At 56.9% G+C, this 15,221-nt stretch overlaps 1 protein-coding gene across 2 annotated transcripts in view; it reads left to right on the top strand.

The window, feature by feature from the left end:
• Window positions 1-9,466: 9,466 nt before the first annotated feature.
• Window positions 9,467-15,221, top strand: part of BMPR1A (bone morphogenetic protein receptor type 1A) — a 144,249-nt gene continuing 138,494 nt past the window's right edge. Inside the window, exon 1 of one of the 2 annotated variants that reach the window (XM_069753183.1) lies at window positions 9,467-9,630. The gene's annotated coding sequence lies outside the window, so the exon portion shown is untranslated. The remainder of the gene's footprint in view (window positions 9,631-15,221) is intronic. The other variant, XM_069753182.1, reaches the window with a different exon arrangement.

Genomic DNA, 15,221 nt, shown 5'->3' with positions numbered 1-15,221 from the left:
TGATGACTGCTTTGCACACTCTTTGCATTCTCTTGATGAGCTTCAAGAGGTAGTCACCGGGAATGGTCTTCCAACAATCTTGAAGGAGTTCCCAGAGATGCTTAGCACTTGTTGGCCCCTTTGCCTTTACTCTGCAGTCCCGCTCACCCCAAACCATCTCGATTGGGTTCAGGTCTGGTGACTGTGGAGGCCAGATCATCTGGTGTAGCACCACATCACTCTCTCTCTCTTGGTCAAATAGCCCTTACACAGCCTGGAGGTGTGTTTGGGGTCATTGTCCTGTTGAAAAATAAATGATGGTCCAACTAAACGCAAACTGGATGGAATAGCATGCCGCTGCAAGATGCTGTGGTAGCCATGCTGGTTCAGTATACCTTCAATTTTGAATAAATCCCCAACAGTGTCACTAGCAAAGCACCCCCACACCATCACACCTCCTCCTCCATGCTTCACGGTGGGAACCAGGCATGTAGAGTCCATCCGTTCACCTTTTCTGTGTCGCACAAAGACACGGTGGTTGGAACCAAAGATCTCAAATTTGGACTCATCAGACCAAAGAACAGATTTCCACTGGTCTAATGTCCATTCCTTGTGTTCTTAAGCTCAAACAAGTCTCTTCTGCTTGTTGCCTGTCTTTAGCAGTGGTTTCCTAGCAGCTATTTTACCATGAAGGCCTGCTACACAAAGTCTCCTCTTAACAGTTGTTGTAGAGATGTGTCTGCTGCTAGAACTCTGTGTGGCATTGACCATGCCTCTAATCTGAGCTGCTGTTAACCTGCGATTTCTGAGGCTGGTGACTTGGATAAACTTATCCTCAGAAGCAGAGGTGACTCTTGGTCTTCCTTTCCTGGGGCGGTCCTCATGTGAGCCAGTTTCTTTACAGCGCTTGATGGTTTTTGCCACTGCACTTGGGGACACTTTCAAAGGTTTTTTTAAAGTAATGATGGCCACTCGTTTTTCGTTACTTAGCTGCTTTTTTCTTGCCATAATACAAATTCTAACAGTCTATTCAGTAAGACTATCAGCTGTGTATCCACCAGACTTCTGCACAACACAACTAATGGTCCCAACCCCATTTATAAGGCAAGAAATCCCACTTATTAAACCTGACAGGGCACACCTGTGAAGTGAAAACCATTCCCGGTGACTACCTCTTGAAGCTCATCAAGAGAATGCCAAGAGTGTGCAAAGCAGTCATCAAAGCAAAAGGTGGCTACTTTGAAGAGTCTAGAATATAAGACATATTTTCAGTTGTTTCACACTTTTCTGTAAAGTATATAATTCCATATGTGTTAATTCATAGTTTTGATGCCTTCAGTGTGAATGTACAATTTTCATAGTCATGAAAATACAGAAAAATCTTTAAATGAGAAGGTGTGTCCAAACTTTTGGTCTGTACTGTACATGGAAGAAATCTGTACCGCACTGCATGGAGTACATGGCTCCCTGAGGCCACGTGCACATGTTCAGAATTTGGTCAATATTTTACCTCAGTATTTGTAAGTGGGTGATAAATACAGACGTGGTGATGTGTTTCTATTATACTTTCCCTCTGATCGTTCCACTCCTGGTTTTGGTTTACAAATACTGAGGTACAAAACTCACCAAATACTGAAAGAGAACCTGTCACATCACTTGTAGCATCTAAACTGTCCCCAGTGTGTTGTTAGTGATGCAATGTGCATCACTAAAACGTTTTTTTTCATTGAAAATGGAGCAGTAATCCTCAGCAAAAAGCACATTATATCTTACCTGGTCATTTAGTCGTAGGGGAGTGCTTCATTGCATTCAGTCAGGGTTGTCGCCACCCACGCAATTTGAATAATGTTCATGGGCTTGCGCAGTGTGTATCAGGGGAGCCGCGCTTGCGCAGTGTGTATTGGAGGAGCCGCACTTGCGCAGTGTGTATTGGGTGAGCCGCGCTTGCGCAGTGTGTATTGGGGGAACCGCGCTTGTGCAGTGTGTATTGGAGGAGCCATCCTTGCGCAGTGTGTATTGGAGGACCCGCGCTTGCGCAGTGTGTATTGGAGGAGCAGCGCTTGTGCAGCGTGTATTGGGTGAGCCGCGCTTGTGCAGCGTGTATTGGGTGAGCCGCGCTTGTGCAGCGTGTATTGGGGGAGCGGCGCTTGCACAGTGTGTATTGGGGAGCCGCCCTTTCATAGTGTGTATTGGAGGACCCGCGCTTGCGCAGTGTGTATTGGGGGAGCCGCGCTTGCGCAGCGTGTATTGGGGAGCCGCGCTTGCGCAGCGTGTATTGGGAGAGCCGCGCTTGTGCAGCGTGTAATGGGGAAGCGGCGCTTGCGCAGTGTGTATTGGGGGAACCGCGCTTGTGCAGTGTGTATTGGAGGAGCCATCCTTGCGCAGTGTGTATTGGAGGACCCGCGCTTGCGCAGTGTGTATTGGAGGAGCAGCGCTTGTGCAGCGTGTATTGGGTGAGCCGCGCTTGTGCAGCGTGTATTGGGGGAGCGGCGCTTGCACAGTGTGTATTGGGGAGCCGCCCTTTCATAGTGTGTATTGGAGGACCCGCGCTTGCGCAGTGTGTATTTGAGGAGCCGCGCTTGCGCAGTGTGTATTGGGGGAGCCGCGCTTGCGCAGCGTGTATTGGGGAGCCGCGCTTGCGCAGCGTGTATTGGGAGAGCCGCGCTTGTGCAGCGTGTAATGGGGAAGCGGCGCTTGCGCAGTGTGTAGTGGGGAGCCACCCTTTCACAGTGTGTATTGGAGGACCCGCACTTGCGCAGTGTGTATTGGAGGACCCGCGCTTGCGCAGTTTGTATTGGAGGAGCCGCGCTTGCGCAGTGTGTATTGGGGGAGCCGCACTTGCGCAGCATGTATTGGGGAGCCGCACTTGTGCAGTGTGTTTTGGAGGAGCTGCGCTTGCACAGTGTGTATTGGAGGAGCCGCCCTTGCGCAGTGTCTATTGGAGGAGCAGCGCTTGTGCAGTGTGTATTGGGTGAGCCGCGCTTGGACAGTGTGTATTAGGGGAGCGGCGCTTACAGTGTGTATTGGGGAGCCGCCCGTTCAGTGTGTATTGGAGGACCCGCATTTGCGCAATGTGTATTGGAGGAGCTGCGCTTGCGCAGTGTGTATTGGGGGAGCCGCGCTTGCGCAGCATGTATTGGGGGAGCCGCGCTTGCACAGTGTGTATTGGGGGAGCCGCGCTTGTGCAGTGTGTATTGGAGGACCCGCGCTTGCGCAGTGTGTATTGGGGGAGCCACGCTTGCGCAGCGTGTATTGGGGGAGCCGCGCTGGCGCAGCGTGCATTGAGGGAGCTGCGCTTGCGCAGTGGCGATTGACGAGCAGAACATGTGCTGAGACATTGTTCACTGACTATGTATGCATGCGCCAGAGCCAGTGAAGAAGGGAACTAGTCTCAACTTCAGTGTGCACAAGTGGGGAGCCGCTCATCATGGCACATGCACGGCTCGATGATCGACACTGCGCAAGTGCTGCTCTCCAATACACACTGTGCAAACGTGATATTACAAGTGACGTCAGTGCAAAATCGGGAACATAATTCAAATTGCGTGGGCGGCAACAACCCTGACTGAACTGTTGTGAATTCTGCTCTTGGGCTCCTTCCGGTGGTTGTTGATGGTAATGCAGTTGTTCCTGAGCAGCAGTCTTGGACAGGTGTTTCGGCTAATTGCAATTCTGACTGGGGTATTTAGCTGTGCAGGACTCATTAGTCCTTGCCAGTAGTCAATGTTCCTTTGGAAGTGTTGGTCCTCTGCCTGGCCTCTCCTGCTTGCTGCCAATTCAGCAAAGATAAGTGTGCCACTACAAGGACAGCAAGCAGAACCTCTGAGCATGTGTGTCCAGGAGCAGCCCACAGTGTGTTACTACAAGGACCAGCAGCAGAACCTCTGTGCATGTGTGTCCAGGAGCAGCCCACAGTGTGCCACTACAAGGACAGCAAGCAGAACCTCTGAGCATGTGTGTCCAGGAGCAGTCCACAGTGTGCCACAAGGACCAGCAGCAGAACCTCTGAGCATGTGTGTCCAGGAGCAGCCCACAGTGTGCCACTACAAGTACAGCAAGCAGAACCTCTGAGCATGTGTGTCCAGGAGCAGCCCACAGTGTGCCACTACAAGGACAACAAGCAGAACCTCTGTGCATGTGTGTCCAGGAGTAGCCCACAGTGTGCCACTACAAGGACCAGCAGCAGAACCTCTGAGCATGTGTGTCCAGGAGCAGCCCACAGTGTGCCACTACAAGGACCAGCAGCAGAACCTCTGTGCATGTGTGTCCAGGAGTAGCCCACAGTGTGCCACTACAAGGACAGCAAGCAGAACCTCTGTGCATGTGTGTCCAGGAGCAGCCCACAGTGTGCCACTACAAGGACCAGCAGCAGAACCTCTGTGCATGTGTGTCCAGGAGCAGCCCACAGTGTGCCACTACAAGGACAGCAAGCAGAACCTCTGAGCATGTGTGTCCAGGAGCAGCCCACAGCGTGCCACTACAAGGACCAGCAGCAGAACCTCTGTGCATGTGTGTCCAGGAGTAGCCCACAGTCTGCCACTACAAGGACCAGCAGCAGAACCTCTGTGCATGTGTGTCCAGGAGCAGCCCACAGTGTGCCACTACAAGGACCAGCAGCAGAACCTCTGTGCATGTGTGTCCAGGAGTAGCCCACAGTGTGCCACTACAAGGACCAGCAGCAGAACCTCTGTGCATGTGTGTCCAGGAGCAGCCCACAGTGTGCCACTACAAGGACCAGCAGCAGAACCTCTGTGCATGTGTGTCCAGGAGTAGCCCACAGTGTGCCACTACAAGGACCAGCAGCAGAACCTCTGTGCATGTGTGTCCAGGAGCAGCCCACAGTCTGCCACCTACAAGGACCAGCAGCAGAACCTCTGTGCATGTGTGTCCAGGAGTAGCCCACAGTGTGCCACTACAAGGACCAGCAGCAGAACCTCTGTGCATGTGTGTCCAGGAGCAGCCCACAGTGTGCCACTACAAGGACAGCAAGCAGAACCTCTGAGCATGTGTGTCCAGGAGCAGCCCACAGTGTGCCACTACAAGGACCAGCAGCAGAACCTCTGTGCATGTGTGTCCAGGAGTAGCCCATAGTGTGCTACTACAAGGACCAGCAGCAGAACCTCTGTGCATGTGTGTCCAGGAGTAGCCCATAGTGTGCCACTACAAGGACCAGCAGCAGAACCTCTGAGCATGTGTGTCCAGGAGCAGCCCACAGTGTGCCACTACAAGGACCAGCAGCAGAACCTCTGTGCATGTGTGTCCAGGAGCAGCCCACAGTGTGCCACTACAAGGACAGCAAGCAGAACCTCTGAGCATGTGTGTCCAGGAGCAGTCCACAGTGTGCCACAAGGACCAGCAGCAGAACCTCTGAGCATGTGTGTCCAGGAGCAGCCCACAGTGTGCCACTACAAGGACCAGCAGCAGAACCTCTGTGCATGAGTGTCCAGGAGTAGCCCACAGTGTGCCACTACAAGGACCAGCAGCAGAACCTCTGTGCATGTGTGTCCAGGAGTAGCCCACAGTGTGCCACTACAAGGACCAGCAGCAGAACCTCTGTGCATGTGTGTCCAGGAGCAGCCCACAGTGTGCCACTACAAGGACCAGCAGCAGAACCTCTGTGCATGTGTGTCCAGGAGCAGCCCACAGTGTGCCACTACAAGGACCAGCAGCAGAACCTCTGTGCATGTGTGTCCAGGAGTAGCCCACAGTGTGCCACTACAAGGACCAGCAGCAGAACCTCTGTGCATGTGTGTCCAGGAGCAGCCCACAGTGTGCCACTACAAGGACAGCAAGCAGAACCTCTGAGCATGTGTGTCCAGGAGCAGCCCACAGTGTGCCACTACAAGGACCAGCAGCAGAACCTCTGTGCATGTGTGTCCAGGAGTAGCCCATAGTGTGCTACTACAAGGACCAGCAGCAGAACCTCTGTGCATGTGTGTCCAGGAGTAGCCCATAGTGTGCCACTACAAGGACCAGCAGCAGAACCTCTGAGCATGTGTGTCCAGGAGCAGCCCACAGTGTGCCACTACAAGGACCAGCAGCAGAACCTCTGTGCATGTGTGTCCAGGAGCAGCCCACAGTGTGCCACTACAAGGATAGCAAGCAGAACCTCTGAGCATGTGTGTCCAGGACCAGTCCACAGTGTGCCACAAGGACCAGCAGCAGAACCTCTGAGCATGTGTGTCCAGGAGCAGCCCACAGTGTGCCACTACAAGGACCAGCAGCAGAACCTCTGTGCATGAGTGTCCAGGAGTAGCCCACAGTGTGCCACTACAAGGACCAGCAGCAGAACCTCTGTGCATGTGTGTCCAGGAGTAGCCCACAGTGTGCCACTACAAGGACCAGCAGCAGAACCTCTGTGCATGTGTGTCCAGGAGCAGCCCACAGTGTGCCACTACAAGGACCAGCAGCAGAACCTCTGTGCATGTGTGTCCAGGAGCAGCCCACAGTGTGCCACTACAAGGACAGCAAGCAGAACCTCTGAGCATGTGTGTCCAGGAGCAGCCCACAGTGTGCCACTACAAGGACCAGCAGCAGAACCTCTGTGCATGTGTGTCCAGGAGCAGCCCACAGTGTGCCACTACAAGGACCAGCAGCAGAACCTCTGTGCATGTGTGTCCAGGAGCAGCCCACAGTGTGCCACTACAAGGACAGCAAGCAGAACCTCTGAGCATGTGTGTCCAGGAGTAGCCCACAGTGTGCCACTACAAGGACCAGCAGCAGAACCTCTGTGCATGTGTGTCCAGGAGTAGCCCACAGTGTGCCACTACAAGGACCAGCAGCAGAACCTCTGTGCATGTGTGTCCAGGAGCAGCCCACAGTGTGCCACTACAAGGACAGCAAGCAGAACCTCTGAGCATGTGTGTCCAGGAGCAGCCCACAGTGTGCCACTACAAGGACAGCAAGCAGAACCTCTGAGCATGTGTGTCCAGGAGCAGCCCACAGTGTGCCACTACAAGGACAGCAAGCAGAACCTCTGTGCATGTGTGTCCAGGAGCAGCCCACAGTGTGCCACTACAAGGACCAGCAGCAGAACCTCTGTGCATGTGTGTCCAGGAGCAGCCCACAGTGTGCCACTACAAGGACCAGCAGCAGAACCTCTGTGCATGTGTGTCCAGGAGCAGCCCACAGTGTGCCACTACAAGGACAGCAAGCAGAACCTCTGAGCATGTGTGTCCAGGAGCAGCCCACAGTGTGCCACTACAAGGACAGCAAGCAGAACCTCTGTGCATGTGTGTCCAGGAGCAGCCCACAGTGTGCCACTACAAGGACCAGCAGCAGAACCTCTGTGCATGTGTGTCCAGGAGCAGCCCACAGTGTGCCACTACAAGGACCAGCAGCAGAACCTCTGTGCATGTGTGTCCAGGAGCAGCCCACAGTGTGCCACTACAAGGACCAGCAGCAGAACCTCTGTGCATGTGTGTCCAGGAGCAGCCCACAGTGTGCCACTACAAGGACCAGCAGCAGAACCTCTGTGCATGTGTGTCCAGGAGCAGCCCACAGTGTGCCACTACAAGGACAGCAAGCAGAACCTCTGAGCATGTGTGTCCAGGAGCAGCCCACAGTGTGCCACTACAAGGACCAGCAGCAGAACCTCTGTGCATGTGTGTCCAGGAGCAGCCCACAGTGTGCCACTACAAGGACAGCAAGCAGAACCTCTGTGCATGTGTGTCCAGGAGCAGCCCACAGTGTGCCACTACAAGGACCAGCAGCAGAACCTCTGTGCATGTGTGTCCAGGAGCAGCCCACAGTGTGCCACTACAAGGACAGCAAGCAGAACCTCTGAGCATGTGTGTCCAGGAGCAGCCCACAGTGTGCCACTACAAGGACAGCAAGCAGAACCTCTGAGCATGTGTGTCCAGGAGCAGCCCACAGTGTGCCACTACAAGGACAGCAAGCAGAACCTCTGAGCATGTGTGTCCAGGAGCAGCCCACAGTGTGCCACTACAAGGACAGCAAGCAGAACCTCTGTGCATGTGTGTCCAGGAGCAGCCCACAGTGTGCCACTACAAGGACCAGCAGCAGAACCTCTGTGCATGTGTGTCCAGGAGCAGCCCACAGTGTGCCACTACAAGGACCAGCAGCAGAACCTCTGTGCATGTGTGTCCAGGAGCAGCCCACAGTGTGCCACTACAAGGACAGCAAGCAGAACCTCTGTGCATGTGTGTCCAGGAGTAGCCCACAGTGTGCCACTACAAGGACCAGCAGCAGAACCTCTGTGCATGTGTGTCCAGGAGCAGCCCACAGTGTGCCACTACAAGGACAGCAAGCAGAACCTCTGAGCATGTGTGTCCAGGAGCAGCCCACAGTGTGCCACTACAAGGACAGCAAGCAGAACCTCTGTGCATGTGTGTCCAGGAGCAGCCCACAGTGTGCCACTACAAGGACCAGCAGCAGAACCTCTGTGCATGTGTGTCCAGGAGCAGCCCACAGTGTGCCACTACAAGGACCAGCAGCAGAACCTCTGTGCATGTGTGTCCAGGAGCAGCCCACAGTGTGCCACTACAAGGACAGCAAGCAGAACCTCTGTGCATGTGTGTCCAGGAGTAGCCCACAGTGTGCCACTACAAGGACCAGCAGCAGAACCTCTGTGCATGTGTGTCCAGGAGCAGCCCACAGTGTGCCACTACAAGGACAGCAAGCAGAACCTCTGAGCATGTGTGTCCAGGAGCAGCCCACAGTGTGCCACTACAAGGACAGCAAGCAGAACCTCTGTGCATGTGTGTCCAGGAGCAGCCCACAGTGTGCCACTACAAGGACCAGCAGCAGAACCTCTGTGCATGTGTGTCCAGGAGCAGCCCACAGTGTGCCACTACAAGGACCAGCAGCAGAACCTCTGTGCATGTGTGTCCAGGAGCAGCCCACAGTGTGCCACTACAAGGACCAGCAGCAGAACCTCTGAGCATGTGTGTCCAGGAGCAGCCCACAGTGTGCCACTACAAGGACCAGCAGCAGAACCTCTGAGCATGTGTGTCCAGGAGCAGCCCACAGTGTGCCACTACAAGGACCAGCAGCAGAACCTCTGAGCATGTGTGTCCAGGAGCAGCCCACAGTGTGCCACTACAAGGACCAGCAGCAGAACCTCTGTGCATGTGTGTCCAGGAGCAGCCCACAGTGTGCCACTACAAGGACCAGCAGCAGAACCTCTGAGCATGTGTGTCCAGGAGCAGCCCACAGTGTGCCACAAGGACCAGCAGCAGAACCTCTGAGCATGTGTGTCCAGGAGCAGCCCACAGTGTTACTACAAGGACCAGCAGCAGAACCTCTGTGCATGTGTGTCCAGGAGCAGCCCACAGTGTGCCACTACAAGGACAGCAAGCAGAACCTCTGAGCATGTGTGTCGTTTCCACCGATCGCGCAGAATCACTTCCGCTCTGCTCGGGACTGGCAGCAAGGGGTTAATCGCGCTCCCTCTGGAGCTTATTGGGACAGCGCTGGTGACGTCATCGCACGCGCGTCTCCGCCCCCGTTTTGCGGTGTTGTGCGTGGCGGGCACGTGCACGGAGCAGCGGGAGCGCGCAGTGAGAGGTGTGAGGGACTGAATAGAGGCAGACGGCGGCGCCGGCTACGAGCGAGAAGTGTGTGGAGTAACGCCGGGGAGGATTTATCGGAGCGGCGGAGAGGACCGAGCACGGAGGCCGGAAGGGTCGGGTGAGCGCTGATATACAGGCGCCGGCTAGAAGTTGTGTGTATCCCGGAGGGAGGGACTTTACCTCTGTGCAGGCCTGGAGGGAGCAGCGGACTCTGGGGCAGCTCCTACAGCAGAGCGCTCGGCCAGGCTTCTGTTTTGTTGTAGTAGGGTGACGCACTGTATGGCGGCATTACTGCCGGGCACAGGGCCACTCACAGGACTGGCCGCAGGTGAGGCTGGTGGCAAGCCATTAACCCCTTGTGGCCCCGCGTTTGGCCGCAGTGTCTGCACCGACATTTATCGCACACAGATGCTGGCGCGTGTTGCTGTTGGTTACTCGTTATGTGGTGGACATACTTATGGGATTTAGCTGTTGAGAACCGCACTGAGTGATAGAACATGAGGGCCACGGCCTGTGTTATATTTGTCTTATCCATCTTAAGAATAAATTCGACCTTTGTGCCCATTCTTTTCCCCACTAAAATAGATGACGACACTTAATTTAGCGTATAGCGCCGTCATACTCCACAGCGCGGTACAGACATCACGTCCCTTGTGCTGATCAGTGTCAGTCTCAGGACCTCTATGAGGTGGGTATCTAGCCATTGGCATGTACCTGGATGATACAAGAGTAAAGCTCGGCGTGCCCCTGGACCGCGCTCTAGATGGCTCTGCCCTGTGCAGGTGAACAGGGTGCAGGCCCAGCCACTACCTGGTCAGGAGTCGCATTATGCCCGGAGCCCATCCACTACCTGGTCAGGAGTCGCATTATGCCCGGAGCCCATCCACTACCTGGTCAGGAGTCGCATTATGCCCGGAGCCCAGCCACTACCTGGTCAGGAGTCGCATTATGCCCGGAGCCCATCCACTACCTGGTCAGGAGTCGCATTATGCCCGGAGCCCATCCACTACCTGGTCAGGAGTCGCATTATGCCCGGAGCCCAGCCACTACCTGGTCAGGAGTCGCATTATGCCCGGAGCCCATCCACTACCTGGTCAGGAGTCGCATTATGCCCGGAGCCCATCCACTACCTGGTCAGGAGTCGCATTATGCCCGGAGCCCATCCACTACCTGGTCAGGAGTCGCATTATGCCCGGAGCCCATCCACTACCTGGTCAGGAGTCGCATTATGCCCGGAGCCCATCCACTACCTGGTCAGGAGTCGCATTATGCCCGGAGCCCAGCCACTACCTGGTCAGGAGTCGCATTATGCCCGGAGCCCAGCCACTACCTGGTCAGGAGTCGCATTATGCCCGGAGCCCAGCCACTACCTGGTCAGGAGTCGCATTATGCCCGGAGCCCAGCCACTACCTGGTCAGGAGTCGCATTATGCCCGGAGCCCAGCCACTACCTGGTCAGGAGTCGCATTATGCCCGGAGCCCAGCCACTACCTGGTCAGGAGTCGCATTATGCCCGGAGCCCAGCCACTACCTGGTCAGGAGTCGCATTATGCCCGGAGCCCAGCCACTACCTGGTCAGGAGTCGCATTATGCCCGGAGCCCAGCCACTACCTGGTCAGGAGTCGCATTATGCCCGGAGCCCAGCCACTACCTGGTCAGGAGTCGCATTATGCCCGGAGCCCAGCCACTACCTGGTCAGGAGTCGCATTATGCCCGGAGCCCAGCCACTACCTGGTCAGGAGTCGCATTATGCCCGGAGCCCATCCACTACCTGGTCAGGAGTCGCATTATGCCCGGAGCCCATCCACTACCTGGTCAGGAGTCGCATTATGCCCGGAGCTCATCCACTAACTGGTCAGGAGTCGCATTATGCCCGGAGCCCAGCCACTACCTGGTCAGGAGTCGCATTATGCCCGGAGCCCAGCCACTACCTGGTCAGGAGTCGCATTATGCCCGGAGCCCATCCACTACCTGGTCAGGAGTCGCATTATGCCCGGAGCCCATCCACTACCTGGTCAGGAGTCGCATTATGCCCGGAGCCCATCCACTACCTGGTCAGGAGTCGCATTATGCCCGGAGCCCATCCACTACCTGGTCAGGAGTCGCATTATGCCCGGAGCCCATCCACTACCTGGTCAGGAGTCGCATTATGCCCGGAGCCCAGCCACTACCTGGTCAGGAGTCGCATTATGCCCGGAGCCCAGCCACTACCTGGTCAGGAGTCGCATTATGCCCGGAGCCCATCCACTACCTGGTCAGGAGTCGCATTATGCCCGGAGCCCATCCACTACCTGGTCAGGAGTCGCATTATGCCCGGAGCCCATCCACTACCTGGTCAGGAGTCGCATTATGCCCGGAGCCCATCCACTACCTGGTCAGGAGTCGCATTATGCCCGGAGCCCATCCACTACCTGGTCAGGAGTCGCATTATGCCCGGAGCCCAGCCACTACCTGGTCAGGAGTCGCATTATGCCCGGAGCCCAGCCACTACCTGGTCAGGAGTCGCATTATGCCCGGAGCCCAGCCACTACCTGGTCAGGAGTCGCATTATGCCCGGAGCCCAGCCACTACCTGGTCAGGAGTCGCATTATGCCCGGAGCCCAGCCACTACCTGGTCAGGAGTCGCATTATGCCCGGAGCCCAGCCACTACCTGGTCAGGAGTCGCATTATGCCCGGAGCCCAGCCACTACCTGGTCAGGAGTCGCATTATGCCCGGAGCCCAGCCACTACCTGGTCAGGAGTCGCATTATGCCCGGAGCCCAGCCACTACCTGGTCAGGAGTCGCATTATGCCCGGAGCCCAGCCACTACCTGGTCAGGAGTCGCATTATGCCCGGAGCCCAGCCACTACCTGGTCAGGAGTCGCATTATGCCCGGAGCCCAGCCACTACCTGGTCAGGAGTCGCATTATGCCCGGAGCCCATCCACTACCTGGTCAGGAGTCGCATTATGCCCGGAGCCCATCCACTACCTGGTCAGGAGTCGCATTATGCCCGGAGCTCATCCACTAACTGGTCAGGAGTCGCATTATGCCCGGAGCCCAGCCACTACCTGGTCAGGAGTCGCATTATGCCCGGAGCCCAGCCACTACCTGGTCAGGAGTCGCATTATGCCCGGAGCCCATCCACTACCTGGTCAGGAGTCGCATTATGCCCGGAGCCCATCCACTACCTGGTCAGGAGTCGCATTATGCCCGGAGCCCATCCACTACCTGGTCAGGAGTCGCATTATGCCCGGAGCCCATCCACTACCTGGTCAGGAGTCGCATTATGCCCGGAGCCCATCCACTACCTGGTCAGGAGTCGCATTATGCCCGGAGCCCAGCCACTACCTGGTCAGGAGTCGCATTATGCCCGGAGCCCAGCCACTACCTGGTCAGGAGTCGCATTATGCCCGGAGCCCATCCACTACCTGGTCAGGAGTCGCATTATGCCCGGAGCCCATCCACTACCTGGTCAGGAGTCGCATTATGCCCGGAGCCCATCCACTACCTGGTCAGGAGTCGCATTATGCCCGGAGCCCATCCACTACCTGGTCAGGAGTCGCATTATGCCCGGAGCCCATCCACTACCTGGTCAGGAGTCGCATTATGCCCGGAGCCCAGCCACTACCTGGTCAGGAGTCGCATTATGCCCGGAGCCCAGCCACTACCTGGTCAGGAGTCGCATTATGCCCGGAGCCCAGCCACTACCTGGTCAGGAGTCGCATTATGCCCGGAGCCCAGCCACTACCTGGTCAGGAGTCGCATTATGCCCGGAGCCCAGCCACTACCTGGTCAGGAGTCGCATTATGCCCGGAGCCCAGCCACTACCTGGTCAGGAGTCGCATTATGCCCGGAGCCCAGCCACTACCTGGTCAGGAGTCGCATTATGCCCGGAGCCCAGCCACTACCTGGTCAGGAGTCGCATTATGCCCGGAGCCCAGCCACTACCTGGTCAGGAGTCGCATTATGCCCGGAGCCCAGCCACTACCTGGTCAGGAGTCGCATTATGCCCGGAGCCCAGCCACTACCTGGTCAGGAGTCGCATTATGCCCGGAGCCCAGCCACTACCTGGTCAGGAGTCGCATTATGCCCGGAGCCCAGCCACTACCTGGTCAGGAGTCGCATTATGCCCGGAGCCCAGCCACTACCTGGTCAGGAGTCGCATTATGCCCGGAGCCCATCCACTACCTGGTCAGGAGTCGCATTATGCCCGGAGCTCATCCACTAACTGGTCAGGAGTCGCATTATGCCCGGAGCCCAGCCACTACCTGGTCAGGAGTCGCATTATGCCCGGAGCCCAGCCACTACCTGGTCAGGAGTCGCATTATGCCCGGAGCCCATCCACTACCTGGTCAGGAGTCGCATTATGCCCGGAGCCCATCCACTACCTGGTCAGGAGTCGCATTATGCCCGGAGCCCATCCACTACCTGGTCAGGAGTCGCATTATGCCCGGAGCCCATCCACTACCTGGTCAGGAGTCGCATTATGCCCGGAGCCCATCCACTACCTGGTCAGGAGTCGCATTATGCCCGGAGCCCAGCCACTACCTGGTCAGGAGTCGCATTATGCCCGGAGCCCAGCCACTACCTGGTCAGGAGTCGCATTATGCCCGGAGCCCATCCACTACCTGGTCAGGAGTCGCATTATGCCCGGAGCCCATCCACTACCTGGTCAGGAGTCGCATTATGCCCGGAGCCCATCCACTACCTGGTCAGGAGTCGCATTATGCCCGGAGCCCATCCACTACCTGGTCAGGAGTCGCATTATGCCCGGAGCCCATCCACTACCTGGTCAGGAGTCGCATTATGCCCGGAGCCCAGCCACTACCTGGTCAGGAGTCGCATTATGCCCGGAGCCCAGCCACTACCTGGTCAGGAGTCGCATTATGCCCGGAGCCCAGCCACTACCTGGTCAGGAGTCGCATTATGCCCGGAGCCCAGCCACTACCTGGTCAGGAGTCGCATTATGCCCGGAGCCCAGCCACTACCTGGTCAGGAGTCGCATTATGCCCGGAGCCCAGCCACTACCTGGTCAGGAGTCGCATTATGCCCGGAGCCCAGCCACTACCTGGTCAGGAGTCGCATTATGCCCGGAGCCCAGCCACTACCTGGTCAGGAGTCGCATTATGCCCGGAGCCCAGCCACTACCTGGTCAGGAGTCGCATTATGCCCGGAGCCCAGCCACTACCTGGTCAGGAGTCGCATTATGCCCGGAGCCCAGCCACTACCTGGTCAGGAGTCGCATTATGCCCGGAGCCCAGCCACTACCTGGTCAGGAGTCGCATTATGCCCGGAGCCCAGCCACTACCTGGTCAGGAGTCGCATTATGCCCGGAGCCCAGCCACTACCTGGTCAGGAGTCGCATTATGCCCGGAGCCCATCCACTACCTGGTCAGGAGTCGCATTATGCCCGGAGCTCATCCACTAACTGGTCAGGAGTCGCATTATGCCCGGAGCCCAGCCACTACCTGGTCAGGAGTCGCATTATGCCCGGAGCCCAGCCACTACCTGGTCAGGAGTCGCATTATGCCCGGAGCCCAGCCACTACCTGGTCAGGAGTCGCATTATGCCCGGAGCCCAGCCACTACCTGGTCAGGAGTCGCATTATGCCCGGAGCCCAGCCACTACCTGGTCAGGAGTCGCATTATGCCCGGAGCCCAGCCACTACCTGGTCAGGAGTCGCATTATGCCCGGAGCCCAGCCACTACCTGGTCAGGAGTCGCATTA

This window comes from Ranitomeya imitator, chromosome 2, assembly GCF_032444005.1.
Source record: "Ranitomeya imitator isolate aRanImi1 chromosome 2, aRanImi1.pri, whole genome shotgun sequence".
Taxonomy (NCBI): Eukaryota; Metazoa; Chordata; class Amphibia; order Anura; family Dendrobatidae; genus Ranitomeya; species Ranitomeya imitator.
This window is presented reverse-complemented; position numbering and strand designations above follow the sequence as displayed.